The sequence below is a fragment of the Scyliorhinus torazame genome, chromosome 2 (genome assembly GCF_047496885.1).
Source record: "Scyliorhinus torazame isolate Kashiwa2021f chromosome 2, sScyTor2.1, whole genome shotgun sequence".
Lineage (NCBI taxonomy): Eukaryota > Metazoa > Chordata > Chondrichthyes > Carcharhiniformes > Scyliorhinidae > Scyliorhinus > Scyliorhinus torazame.
Genome location: NC_092708.1, coordinates 203056255 through 203070606, shown reverse-complemented (window position 1 = coordinate 203070606; position 14352 = coordinate 203056255). Strand labels below are relative to the sequence as shown.

The window sequence follows — 14352 nt, the reverse complement described above, 5'->3', positions numbered from 1 at the left end:
TAGAAGCCACAGGCAGGGAGAATGCATCGGACACCAGGAAGATCGCCCTCCTCCTCTCCACGTCGGGGCATCCACATCTACAACTCCCTGGCATTCGCGGAAGGCGGGGACAAGACAAAATACAAGACAGTGCTTCTAAAGTTCGAGGAACACTTCAGCGTGGAAGTTAATGAGAGCTTGGAGAGGTACCTCTTCCAGCAGCGCCTGCAGGGTAAGCATGAGCCTTTTCATTCTTATTTGACACACCTCCGTATCCTCGCGCAGTCCTGCGGCTATGAGGCCACCTCCGACTCCATGATTCGGGATCAGATAGTTTTTGGGGTCACCTCGGACACCCTACACCAGCAGCTCCTCAAAATAAAGCGCCTCACCCTAGTGACTGCCATCAAGACCTGCGTCCTCCACGAGAACGCGACCAGCCGGTACTCCCAAATCCAGGCAGCCGAATCGGCACGGCAGGGGTCCTACGAAGCCGAGCGGGTCCAGTCGATCGAGTTCCTCCCGGGCCGTGGCCCGGACGAGTGCGGCCATTTCGCGCACTTTCCGAGGCCTCCCGCGCTTGTACGCGCCAAAAGAGGGGACGTTGACGCAGAGGGACGGGTTGCGCAGGCGCGCTCTATGCAGGACTGCACCGCGCATGCGTGGTGGCGCAACGAACGGCATGACGTCACGATGTGTGGCAACTGTGGCTCCGCCCACTTAAAGCGGCAATGACCGGCCAAAGCGCGACAATGCCTCCGCTGTGGCAGGATGGGCCACTATGCTGCCTGCTGTTGAGCAGCTCAACCTGCCAACTCTCAACAATTCCGCCAGCCTCACAGGGACGTGCGGGCCATTCAGCCCCCATACACTGAGTCATATCTTGACAACATGCAGACCAGTGATACCGACGACAGGGAACCCTTCAGCGTTGCGGTAATAAACAAGAACCGGATGTCCCCTAGCCGGAGCCACCAGCTGATGCCAGTGCACAGCATTCATCGGGGCGATGAGTGGTGTGCCACCCTAACTGTCAACCCAAATTCGTCGCCCACCTGATAGACTTGACTTATGAGCCTGTTAGGACATTGGACTCACGGAATTGTTTTACAGTACTGTTAACGTGTTTCTTTCTTGTCGTTCCAGAAGTTGTCTCTCGTCGTTTGCTGATTGCACTTGTTTTGTTATTGGTACAACCTCGTTGCTCTGTTGCACCCAACAACTTCCTCTGTATATAGTTTAGCCTCATGTACATGTTGTAAATATTGCACACACATACTCAGATGCACTCAGTACATACTAATATTTATTAGCATGTAGGCACATATCCTTGTGAAAAGGGGGGATGTCATGATATCCACATTAGCATATCATGGTGCAATCACACACACACTGATGGACAGGTAGTTGGACCAACCAACACACACACAACATCGCAGCCAATCACCAGTGAGAGCACACGCACTATAAAACAGGGAACACCACAGTTCCCGCTCATTCTACCAGGAGATAGCTCAGAGCACAGAGCTCACAGCGTGCCACTCAGACATACACCATGTGCTGAGTGCCTCACCAAGATAGTGAAAGTCTGGGTCCACAGGTTAGCTGGTGAAGCACAAGCCTCAGCCAGCAGTTATTAGTTGTTATTCTTCAAGACAATAAAACAGAGCTGTACCATCTACAACCATGTTGGTTCATTTGTGTATCGGAACACCCAACACGACAATTAGGCTTTTAATTACATATTTTTTCTTGAATTAAAACTTTATCATCTGGCGGGATTTGAACCGAGGTCCCTAAATCTTGCTTGCACCGAATCTCCGATTACTAGTCCAGTGACAATGCCACTATGCCACTGCCTCCCCTCAGGTGAAGGATGGGAGTAATTTCTAGACCTAGTATAGATTATAAAAGATATGGAGCTAAGGCCTCAACAACACTCAAATGTTGTCCCATACAGACACTGGGGGGTGGGCAAATAGGACTTGGATGAGGAAGAGGATGGGGGTAGCAAAGGTATAAATAGGGTTAACTTATGGTGCATGGAGAATGGAAGACTATTGAATAGTTGTTTTTAAAATTCATTTAGAGGGTGTGGGCATCGCTGGCCAGGTCAGCATCTTTTGCCAATTCCTGAATGAATCAAAGGGCATGGATGGGGTTTTTGATACTCTCAGGGGTATGTAAATGATTCCACGACACGATTCGAAGGACAGTAGAGATGTACTGCCCAGTGCCCCTGCCAGTATTTCTCCAGCACGTTACATCATTAAAACAGATTACCTGGTTATTACCTCACTGCTGTTTGGGAGCGTGATGTGCACCTGTTTCCTTCATTATAACACCCCAAAGATATTTTGTTGGCAGTAATACGCGTTTATGTGACCTTGTCTTAACACCTTATCCAAAAGACAGTACCTGCACTCAAGTGTCAGTTCTTAATTTAATGCTGAAGTTCAGAGAGTGGGATTGACTCAGAGGCATGAGTGCAAGCAACCGAGGAGCGGTTTACACAAGCAAATAACACCGAGTCTGGAACACAAGCAGAAATGCTCATCTGAGCACACACAGAGGGATTTCATCATACAAAGTTACGGCAGAGTGTCATGCAATCATTTATTTTTGTTCTGTGCGCTTTGAAAGCCATCAGTGGAGATTGTAACATGTTTTTTTTTTATCCATTTACGGGATGTGGGCATCGCTGGAATTTATTGCCCAGTTATAATTGCCCTTGAAAGGGCGGCAGATGTTCTCAGACTTGTTACATTTTATCCTACCAATTAACAAAGGCGGGAGCCTCGATGTGTTTTGATAGATCACCCAGATCAGTTCAAGGGTTAATCAGTCAAAGTCAGGAGCAGGAAAAGAAGTTCCATATGGCTAAAGTGTTGTTGTTAGCTCGAAGGAGCTGGGATAGCAGTCTCCAGGCAGTCAGGGATCAGGAGATGTCCTAAGGAGCTGAGAAGATGGCGGAAGGTCGCTGGTCCCATGCTGGAGAGGGTTAGGACTCAGAAGGAGCCCATGGATCCATTTAAAGCTAGTCACAGCTGAAGGTATTGGAGCTTGGTGAAATCCAGGGCAGCGCAGCCCAGTGAACTTAGCTGGCTATTAAAGCGCTATAATTGCGCCAGTAATTTGCGGCTTGAATGCAGACTCGGGAATCCAGGGAAATGTGTTCTCAGGAGATGAGACTGAAACCCTGGGACATGATCAGTTCTTGAGGCAGTCCGAGTCAGAATGGTTTTTGGAGGGAATTCCGAGGTCAAATCTTCGGAAGGTAAAAGTGAAGACTTGCAGCCCCTCAGAAGGTAGACAGAATTTTAGTGAGATTATATAACTCCAGTGAACACTGACATGTCAGTGTGTAACTGAGAAATCCATGGGATCTGTCATTTTTAAAAATATTTTTATTCACCACATCTTCATCATTTTCACCATACAAAGACAAAAAACAACAACCCCAACAACATGAAGCCTAAAACATGGACTCATAAATAAAAACGAAAAATATCCCCCATCCCCTGAACATTCAACGGCAACCAACTCCCAAAGGTACATGATAAACAAACCCCAAGAATTGTAGAACCCCTCCTTCGCTCCCCTCAGCTCAAATTTCATCTTCTCCAGCGACAAAAACTCCAGCAGGTCCCCCTGCCATACCAAGGCACAGGGGCGGAGAAGCTGATCGCCACTTGCCACACCAAGGCACAGGGTGGAGAAGCTGACCGCCACGACAAGATGAGCCCCCTATGAGCGATCAGCAAGGCGAAGGCAAAAACGTCTTCCCCTGCACTCGCCTGCAACTCGGGCCAGTCCAACACACCGAAAATGGCTTCCAGGGGACCCAGGCTCCACATCCACATGCAACACCCAAAGATAGTGCTAAATACTTCCCTCCAATACATTTCCAGCTTCGGGCAGGACCAAAATATATGAACATGGTTTGTGGGGTCCCTCCCACACCTCTCAGAAACATCCTCCACCCCATCAAACAGCCGGCTCACCTTTCATTTTGCGAGCTGTGCCCTGTACACAACCTTCAATTGTATCAGCCCCAAACTCACGCACGAGGTTGAGGTATTCATTCTTTGCAGCACCTCACACCACTGTCCCTCTTCCATCGCCCCCCCCCCCCCCCCCCCACAGCTCTTCCTCCCATTTCAACTTAACCCCATCCATGGACACCCTATCTTCCTCCAGGATCATGCCATAGATCGCCGATACCACCCCCTTCCCCAACCCCCCCCGCCGACAGTACCACCTCCAACAGTGAGGAAGCCGGCGTTATTGGGAAGGTTGGGAAAACCTACCTTGCGAAATCTCAAACCAGCAGGTATCTAAACGCTTCCCCCTGCGCCAACCCTGTGTCAATCGTCTCAACTCCAGGACATCACTGCAGGTGTTCCTCAGGGTAATGCCCTAGGCACAACCATCTTCAGCTGCTTCATCAATCACTTCCCTTCCATCATAAGGTCAGAAGTGGGAATGTTTGCAGATGACTACACAATGTTCAGCACCATTCGTGACTCCTCAGATAATTGTCATGTGAAAGTACCTATAATGGGTGTTTATTAATGGGTGTGTATATAAATATCTGTAGTGAGAGTACCTTTAAGAAATGGGTGTTTACTACTGCAGTGATGTCAGAGAGTGGGTGGAGCTGGTCTGTCTGTCAGCTATTTACTTTCATTCTTGAGCAGGCTGCAGGGTGTGTTTTAGTTTCGTTTTCAGTGTTGGAGCTGAAGCCAGACCAAGCAGGTGTACTGCTGTTCTCTCTGCCATCAAAAGACCATCGCTTGATCATTTGGTGAATTCAGAATTATAAATGTTTTCAGTAGTGACTTTAACCTGATGTGCTTCTGATAAAGGTTTTGTTTTTAACTCGTATGGATGTTAAAAAGGAAAGCTTAAAGGTTTACTTCGTGTTGTAGTCTTTGGGGGTTGTATTTGAATTGATGGTTGCTAAGATGTTCACTGTATGTTTTAAAAAGGTTAACTTGAGTTCATAGAATAAACATTGTTTTGCTTTTAAATAATACTCTTCCATTTCTGCTGTACCACACCTGTAGAGTGTACCCCAGATTAAAAAAGAAATCCAGGAGGGTGGAAGAGACATGAAAAGTTTCAAATGTTTTCACTGTAATGAACTAGGCCATGTAAAGTCACAGTGTTGGTGGTTGAAGAAAAGCACTAGGAAGGCTGATGTGGTAAAACAGGACAAGACAGTGGGGTTTGTTAAAGTGGTAAAGGAAAGCCCAAGTGAAGCGAAGGAGGTGCAAAAGATTGTACAGCCTGATCAAGAGGTGATTGATAAGAAGGTGCCAGGGTTAAGGGGATAGGGTGGAGGTGTTGACCTTGGGTAGGGTGCTCTTTCCAAGAGCCGGTGCAGACTCGATGGGCCGAATGGCCTCCTTCTGCACTGCAAATTCTATGATAATCTATGATGATAATCGCTTTAAAGAATTTACTTGTGTGGGTAAAGTGTACTCATGTGTATCAGGAGGAGCAGGTAAAGAAGTCACAATTTTAAGAGATACGGGAGCTAGTCAATCTTTAATGATAAGAGATGAGGAGTTATGTAGTTTGGGAAGAATGTTACCAGAAAAGGTGGTAATATGTGGAATTCAGGGTGAGAGGAGTAGTGTTCCATTATATAAGGTAAGGTTGGAAAGACCAGTGAAGTGGTCGTAGGAGTAATAGAGAAACTATCTTGTCCAGGAATACAGTTTATCTTGGGTAATGATATAGCTGGATTGCAGGTGGGAGCGATGCCTACTGTGGTTGATAAGCCAGTGGAAAATCAGACAACTGAAGTGTTGGAGGACAAATATCCTGGGATTTTTCCAGATTGTGCAGTAACAAGGTCGCAAAGTCACAGGTTAAGACAAGAGGAGAAATCAAAGAGTGAAGATGGCGCTGAAGTGCAATTATCAGAAACGATTTTTGATCAGATGCTTGAAAAGAACAAGAACAGGTGGAGGATGACGCGGATATTTTTTGTCCAGGAAAACTGGCGGAGTTACAACAGAAAGATGTAGAAATAAAACGGATCTATCAGAAAGCATTCACGGAAGAGGAATCTGAGTGTATACCAGAGTGTTATTACCATAAAAGTGATGTCTTGATGAGAAAATGGAGACCTTTAACTATGCAGGCGGATGAAAAGTGGGCAGAAGTTCATCAAGTAGTATTGCCGGTAGGGTATAGAAAGGATGTGTTGCGAGTTGCACATGAGGTACCAGTGGGAGGTCATTTGGGAATGAGGAAAACTCAAGCTAAAATCCAGAAACATTTATATAGGCCTAGACCACATAAAGATGTAGTTAAATTTTGTCAATCATGTCACTGTAGCCATGTAAAATGGCTGACTCCCGATTAGAATGGTCAAACCCCAATTTAAAATGGCGAACGGAAGAGGCTGATGGGAAAATCAGCCAACAGGACTCAAACGGACAGCTGCAGGTAAAACAGTGTATTCGCCTCTGGGGACGTCAGTCCAGACCAATACCTGCAGCCATCAACATCACAACAACCCAGCCATCTGCAGTTTAATCAGCCATACCCGGGAACAATTGCTACAAATTAGCAACATAAAGCTGACCCAGACCTTTCGGCGCCAGCAGGGACTGACACAAAGAAAGGTAAACGACCACCCCCCGATCAAGGAATCGCTCCAGTATTGGAGCATATCGAACCAAGTGATTGGGACCAAGTCCAATTATTTGGAACCAGGTACAAGGTCCGCCCCGAGAGGCGGGAAGTCCCTGGGGACTATAAGAATAGGGGCCAAGTTCAACTCGACCCTTCTCTTCCTACTCACAACCTTCGAGACCCTTCTACAAGAAACTGTAAGTTTTACTCCAGCGATCGCTACCAGATAGGCACTCCTGACTATCGACTTGTACCAGCTTTTGAATCCCGCAGGCTCAGAACTAATTCGAAAGACCATTCGTTTCCCTGACCTGGTGGGCCATTTCCAAAAATTAAGTATTGGCCTTTAGTGGTAGGTAGTAGTCTAGAAGTAGGATTATTGTATAAGTATTAATTGCTGTATATAATAAATGAGCGTTGATTTAACTCTTACTAAGCGGTGTGTTGCATTATTAATCATTACTTGGACTTGAACCACGTGGCGGTATCAGAAAGATACCTGGCGACTCATGAGCAAAGGTGACAGAATAAGAAGAAGTAAACTAAGGCTAAAACAAGCAACATCACACAAATGATGGAGAAACCTCAAACAGTGATAAAAGCAGCACCCTTAATACCCATTCCAGCATTTGAGGAACCTTTTACAAGGGTCCTAATTGATTGCGTAGGACCACTTCCCAAAACGAAAAGTTGGAATCAATATCTTTTGACTATAATGGATGTGTCTACTAGGTTTCCAGAGGCCATTCCAGTACGTAATATTACAGCTAAAAAGATTGTGGAGGAGTGACTTAAATTCTTTACTAGATATGGACTACCCACAGAAATACAATCGGATCAAGGATCGAATTTTACCTCAAGGTTATTCAAAGAAGTTATGGATAGCTTAGGAATAAAACAATTTAAATCAACTGCGTACCATTCAGAATCGCAGGGAGCGTTCGAAAGGTGGCATCAGACATTAATGACAATGTTGAGGGCTTATTGTCAAGATTATCCAGAGGATTGGGATAAAGGAATTCCATTCGTACTGTTTGCAATTAGGGATGCACCTAATGAGTCAACCAAATTTAGTCCCTTTTGAACTAATTTTTGGTCATGAGGTAAGAAGACCACTTAAATTGATTGAGGAAAAATTGATGAATGAGAAATCGGAAATTACATTATTGGATTGAGTGTCAAATTTTAGGGAACGATTAAATAGAGGTGAATTGGCTAGACAACTTTTGAAAGTTGCACAAAATGTGATGAAACGGGTAGCGGACAAGAAATCCAAAGTTCATAGTTTTGCCAGTGGAGATAAAGTTTCAGTATTGTTACCACTGGTAGGTGAGCCTTTAAAAGCTAGGTTTTTTGGACATAATCAGATTGAAAGGAAATTAAGTGAGGTGAATTATGTGGTAAAACACCAGATAGAAGGAAGACTCACCGAGTGTGTCATGTGAATATGCTTAAAAGCTACTTTGAAGGGGAAGGAGAGGAAAAGGAGGAGGTTTTAATGATTCTAACTCAAAGTGACGAACCAAACCCTGATAACTGTGAATTTGACATACCTTAAACTAAATTGGAAAATGAGGATGTTCTTAAAAATTGGGATAAATTGTTGAGTTACCTTCCAGAGGAAAAACGGACTGACCTGAAAAGAGTTATTGATGTCACATGGGCAAGTTTGTAGAGATAAATTGGGAAGTACTAAAATGGCAATACATGATGTAGATGTGGGAAATGCTGTTCCAATCAAACAACATCCATACAGACTTAACCCTTTAAAATTGGCACAGGTTAACAAAGAGATTGAGAGTATGCTTAAAAATGGCATAATTGAAGTGGATTGCAGCCAATGGGGCTCATCCATAGTGATGGTACCAAAACCAGACGGTACCCAACGGTTGTGTGCGGACTATAGAAAGGTTAATGCAGTTACAAGAACAGACTCTTATCCTATCCCACGTTTGGAGGATTGCATTGAGAAAGTGGGACAATCAGCTTTTATTTCTAAACTGGATTTACTTAAAGGTTACTGGCAGGTACCTTTATCCGAAAGGGCGAAAGAGATTTCAGCTTTTGTGACTCCAGGTGGTATATACCAATTCAAAGTTATGCCATTTGGCATGAAAAACGCACCAGCCACATTTCAACGGTTAACTAACAAAGTCGTTTCAGGATTACCCAATTGTGCGGTATACATCGACGATCTGGTAATTTTCAGCCAGACATGGAAAGAACATTTAAAACATCTGGTGGAGTTAGTCGATCGACTTCAGGAGGCGAGTTTGGTGATAAAACTAGTCAAAAATAAATTTGGAAAGCCCAAGTCACTTTCCCCGAGGAGTTTTCAATACCCTCGAGACAAAGGGAAATAATGCGATTTCTTGGCATGAGTGGATTTGATCGAACAGTTGTACACATTTAGGCTCTTTAAATGTGCAAATACCCTTGACCTCTTCACCAGTCCTCCTAATCCACTCATGTTCCACGTTACTATTCTGACTGGGATCTCTCCACCCCCCACCCCCAATGATCCAGTCCCAGAAAACAAGGACAAACAAAACCAGTGCAAAAATAAAACGTCCCAGAAAAACGGCATAATCCCAAAGATCAATATTCCCATACCCACTGTAACCTTGGTAGAGGGTACACTAGTTTTTCCCATCAACCAACCCAAAAACCAAACCCCGAACTGTTCCCCCCACACATACAGAACAATAAACATCGTGAAACAAGAAATGGGGCATTTCAAACCCCTTCCTTCATTCCAGGACCAAACCACAGTCCCATCTCTCATTTTAACCCTAGTCCTTCAGCCTTCACTAACGCCTCTGCCGCCTCCACCATCTCAAAATAGAAGTCCTCGAATTATAGGTCACCCTCAGCTTGGTCGGGTAGACCGTGCCAAACCTCGATAACCAGCTCCTTCCCACTGCACCTCACACATTTGTTTCGTCCAACTCAGGACCTTCACCTTGTCATGGAATTTGTGGAAACAAATTATGACTGCCCTTGGCGGCTCATTTGTCTTCGGCTTGGGCCTGAGTAGGGGGATCAGGAGTTATGGGGAGAAGGCAGGAGAATGGGGATGAGAAAAATATCAGCCATGATTGAATGGCGGAGCAAACCCGATGGGCCGAGAGGCCTAATTCTGCTCCTATGTCTTATGGTCTTATGAACCCTGTCCAGTTTTTATTTGGAGGTTTCTTCACCCTCCCCCAACAAATCCCTCAACATGTTTACAAAATACTCAGTTGGCCTTGGGCCCTCCACCTCCTCGGGCAAGGCAACAATTCTCAAATTCTGCCACCTCGACCTGTTCTCCAGGTCCTCCACTGTGGGTCTGAGTTGTTTATTGGCCTCGATCATCCTCCCCCGCTCCTCACCCATCGAAGTGAACTTGTCACTATGTTGTGACAGAGCTTCCTCCACTTCCTTCAACTTCTCTCCTTGCTCCTGTACCTCGGTCAAAGGTTTCAACACCACCGCCTTCACCGGAGCCATGGCCTCCATCACCAGCTCCTTCATCGCTGCCATCATCTCCTTATGCATCACCTCCATGTGTTTGGTGAACTGCCTTTCGAACTCTCCAGCCATCACCTCGGTCAAAGTCTCTACTGTGAAGGGCGTGGCCCCACCCAGCGATCCAGCCTCCGCATCTTTCCTGCTGCCGGGCTGGCCCGTTCACTCGATGGCGAACTTTCGCATGCCCCCTTCTTCCCAGCGACGTTTTACTGGGTTTTTGACATTCCCCTCCTTCCTTACGTCTTCCTGCCCCAGCTTATCCAAAAACTGCTCCTGGAACCGAGCATTAAACTCCAAAATCAGAGCCTCGAGCAGGAGCCACCCAACGTGCGACTTCCACCTCATGCCTCCACCGGAAGTCTCCCATAGGTTCTGTCTTGGTCCCATGGTCCCATTGTGCAGGGTGATGTATTTGACAAAAGTTTGCCTGTTAATTCAGGTGTGCCTCATGTTGAATCTGAATTACTTTAGATATTATTAATTGCTTTACTTTTCTGACTTTGTATAGTAAGGATTATATTGTTTGTTCAAAAACCGCAAAGTTTTATGGTTTTATTCTCTTAGCAAATACCTGGGATCGCAAACTTCCTTAAAGTAGAGAATAAAGTTACTGGTCTCCTACCAGATCATAATAGATTTGGGGGTCTGGTCCAGGATTATGACAAGAGACTATGAGAGACACACCCTTTATATAAAGAGTGGACAGAGTAGGCAGTGTGAAAGGGTTAACAGTCACAATTGTGTGATCCTATCAGAGAGGGAGGAGAGAGAGAATGAGAATGTGCAAGAAAGGTTATGTGCAAACGAAAGAAGGCAATAGAGGAACATAATAATAATAATCGCTTATTGTCACAAATAGGCTTCAATGAAGTTACTGTGAAAAGCCCCTAGTCGCCACATTCCGGCGCCTGTTTGGGGAGGCCGTTACGGGAATTGAACCCGCACTGCTGGCATTGTTCTGCATTGCAAACCAGCTATTTAGCCCACTGTGCTAAACCAGCCCCTATTGCAATGGAAACAAGGTTGGATGACTTCAACATTTTTGAAAATTCACCTAATTTTCCGTCACTTCTGGTGTCATCTAATTACTTCCTTCAGTCACCTTTTATTATCATGCTTCCCAGTGTTGTCTTGTCCCCTTTCAGTGGCACAAAATTGCTGGATAGGATTGGTGTGTGTCACCAAACTTACAGCAGCAACGGCCATTAACTCACCCATCATCCTCAGATGAATGGCTGGATCAAGCAGAACCCTTCCATTTATTCCCTCTCGCTCAGCCTCTTGCTTTAAAAACATAGCAGCTACCATTGCTGAACACCTAGATCATGTTGTGCGCCATACACTACAACTGGCAGTGGGTGACATACGGACATTTAGTCAAGGAAGAAAAGGGTAGCATACTTGACCCTTTATTTTCCATCTTGCTATTTTGAGATGAAATTTAATAGCTTCATGCGGCAATAAGCAACCAAACGTATGAAAATCGTTGTATTGATACAATTCACACTAATACTCATTTGATACCCAGAATAGCTCAATGAGGTTCCATTACAGGGATACCAGAAGTGATGCTGGGTGCATGGAGCTGGATAGCCTTGTGAGATTGTCCATCTTATTCACAGAGTTCAGGAGAAGTTGGGTACAGAAGCAAAGACAATGGAAATGACATTACATGTCACATTTAGATTGGGTACAAATTGAATCGTTATACTGAAAAAGAATTAAAAGGCAGTGGAGAATTAGATTCCCAGTAATGGTGTATTGGCTGAACAAGTGTGTCGCCCACACATCGACTGCACTGACCAATATCTGCCCCAAATCAACGTCACTGAAACAGATTACTTGCCCATTATCACACTGGGAGCTTGCCATGCGCAATGTGGCTGCCACGTTTCAGATTTACAACAATGGCTATATTCCAAAAGTACTACATTGATAGTAATGTGCTTTGCAATGGCCTGTCGTTGTCCAAGACACTGTATAAATGCAACATTTTCTTCCATAAGAGGCAATGGGGTCAGCTTCTCTGCTTTTCGGCTAAGATCAAGCGTAGGGACCTAGCATGAGATCAGGTGTAATGTCTGTTCTTGTCAGCTTGGATCTAAAATGTCGCCTTTGTGGGACCATGAATTGTATTCAATTTGAATTTGAATTGGGCTTTTTTGTTGCAACAAGCAAGGAGCTGAATTAAGGGCTTGCCCCATCCACTCTATGCATTGGCTTTGTAACCCTGAGAAAATAATAAAATAATTATTTTTTTTGAAAATGGGGCCAGCTAAAGACTTTTATAAATATGTTTGGAAATATAGCCTCTGACTTCTTTTTGATTATATAAAGAACTGGAGGGATAAACATGAAAGAAATTAGATACTAGGAGAGTCTGGAAAGCAGGCTTTTAGAGAATATGCACAATCAGATATGCATTCCAGGGCACAACCTAATCATTATTTATTAGGTGAAGGCTAAAGCAAAATTACGCATGGACAGTGTTAATAGAGTAAAAATAAGCACGCAGGTCACTACTGAAATAGTCATAATAATCTACAAATCTAGAGATACTTGAGCTCCATTTTATGGTGTGTGTGGAGAAAAGTTTAAATTACCAAAAGTCACAGAAATACCAAGAATATTCTTTGCCTACTACGCAAGTTTGGCCATTTGCAGGACACCATTTGAGAGTTTAAGTAAACAACTCCTTTATAACAACAATGGGGAAATGCGAGAAGAAAATGTTTCCACACAGACAGAAGGCTTATGAGAACAGGGAATGCTAAAACATAAGTGGCGAGAGAGGTGGAGACAAACATGGAAAGGGCAAGAGGATAGGAGTAGATTCATGGAATCAAATAATCAAACAGCACAGGAGGCCATTGAACCATGAAAAAACCCTGCCCTTTTCCCTTGGTCCCGCAGATTACCACTTTTCTAGTTAATATCCAATACGCTTTTGAAAGTTTCCACTGAATCTGCTTCCACCACCCTTCCAGGCAGTGTGGGCCTGATCATACCGAATTGTTGCATAAATAAATTCTCACCTCGCCTCTGCGTCATTTTGCCAATTATCTTGATTCCGCATCCTTCGGTTACCAACCTCCGAATGCCAAGGGCAGCAATTTCTACTCTTATCAAAATCTTTCAAAATATTGGGCATCTCCCTTAATTCTTCCTTGCCCTTTCACTGCTTCAAGGAGAATAATCCAAACTTCTCTGAGCACTCCACGTAACTGCAGCTTCTCATTCCCGTTACCATCCCAGTAAATCTCCTGCATACCCTCTCTCCAGGATTCTGACTTCCTTTCTAAAGCCTGTCGCACAGATTTGAAGACAATACTCCAGCTGAGGCCTAACCAGTGATCTATAAAAGGTTCAGCATAATGTTCTTCGACTCAGCACCAGTCACAAGCAGCTGAATGGCCTTTCAACCATTTATTTTCTGCCTTTAACACCTAGGTTGCAGAAAAATATACTTCACGGTGATAGAAGAAGGATGTTTTGTTTTGTTTTCTACTCTTCCCTCCATTCGGAAAACCATGTTATTGAACTGCCCAAGAAACAAGTATGCTGATGGCTGTTGACTTAAAGGACATACATTTTAAACCAAAAATAATAGTGTAATTCGAAATCAGAATTATGACCAAGCTACAAAACATGCCTGTTTAATTTTGCCCACCTAACCCATTTTCCCGACACCAACATTATCTGGATTCGCTCAGAAATTACCTCTTTGCAGGGAAAAGCAAGAATCTTTGACTGTACAGCAAATAAACTGATCTTCTGAACTGCTCTAGCACATTTGAGAGAATTGTGACCAGGCTCTAAATAAAAACAAGCATGTCTTTGCAGTTGAAGAACATTTTTTACCTTATAATTGGTGTGATGTTTTAATTATATTTCTTTTTTAAAATCGGCATATCCGACATTTAAAAAACTAATATATGTAGATGTGACATGACAGATTTTACATATGCAATGTGCTAGTCTCTATTTTCTGTTAAATTTGCAAATGGCAAAGTTGTGAATCACATCTCAAATTCTTTGCTGTGATTGGGTTCTGAAGTGCTTTTTTCTTTGATTTGTTGCAAACTTTAATCAATATGCAAGGATGCAAATAGGGACCCAAAATACAGCTGCAATGTAATGCGTGAGATAATTCTATCTGTTACTAAACATAAACATCCTTCTTCCCCCAACACCCCAGCCTCTCCGATA

The 14352-nt window shown here is 44.1% G+C and overlaps 1 protein-coding gene across 4 annotated transcripts in view; it reads right to left on the bottom strand.

Annotated features, from left to right (window-relative positions):
* The window catches only part of pard3bb (par-3 family cell polarity regulator beta b), a 1556033-nt gene that overhangs the window by 908837 nt on the left and 632844 nt on the right, over nucleotides 1-14352 (bottom strand). The window contains exon 1 of one of the 4 annotated variants that reach the window (XM_072482833.1): nucleotides 13179-13219. The exons of 2 other annotated variants lie outside the window; for them this stretch is intronic. The gene's annotated coding sequence lies outside the window, so the exon portion shown is untranslated. Of the gene's footprint in view, nucleotides 1-13178; nucleotides 13220-14352 lie in introns of those variants that run through there. One more of the 4 variants, XM_072482827.1, reaches the window with a different exon arrangement.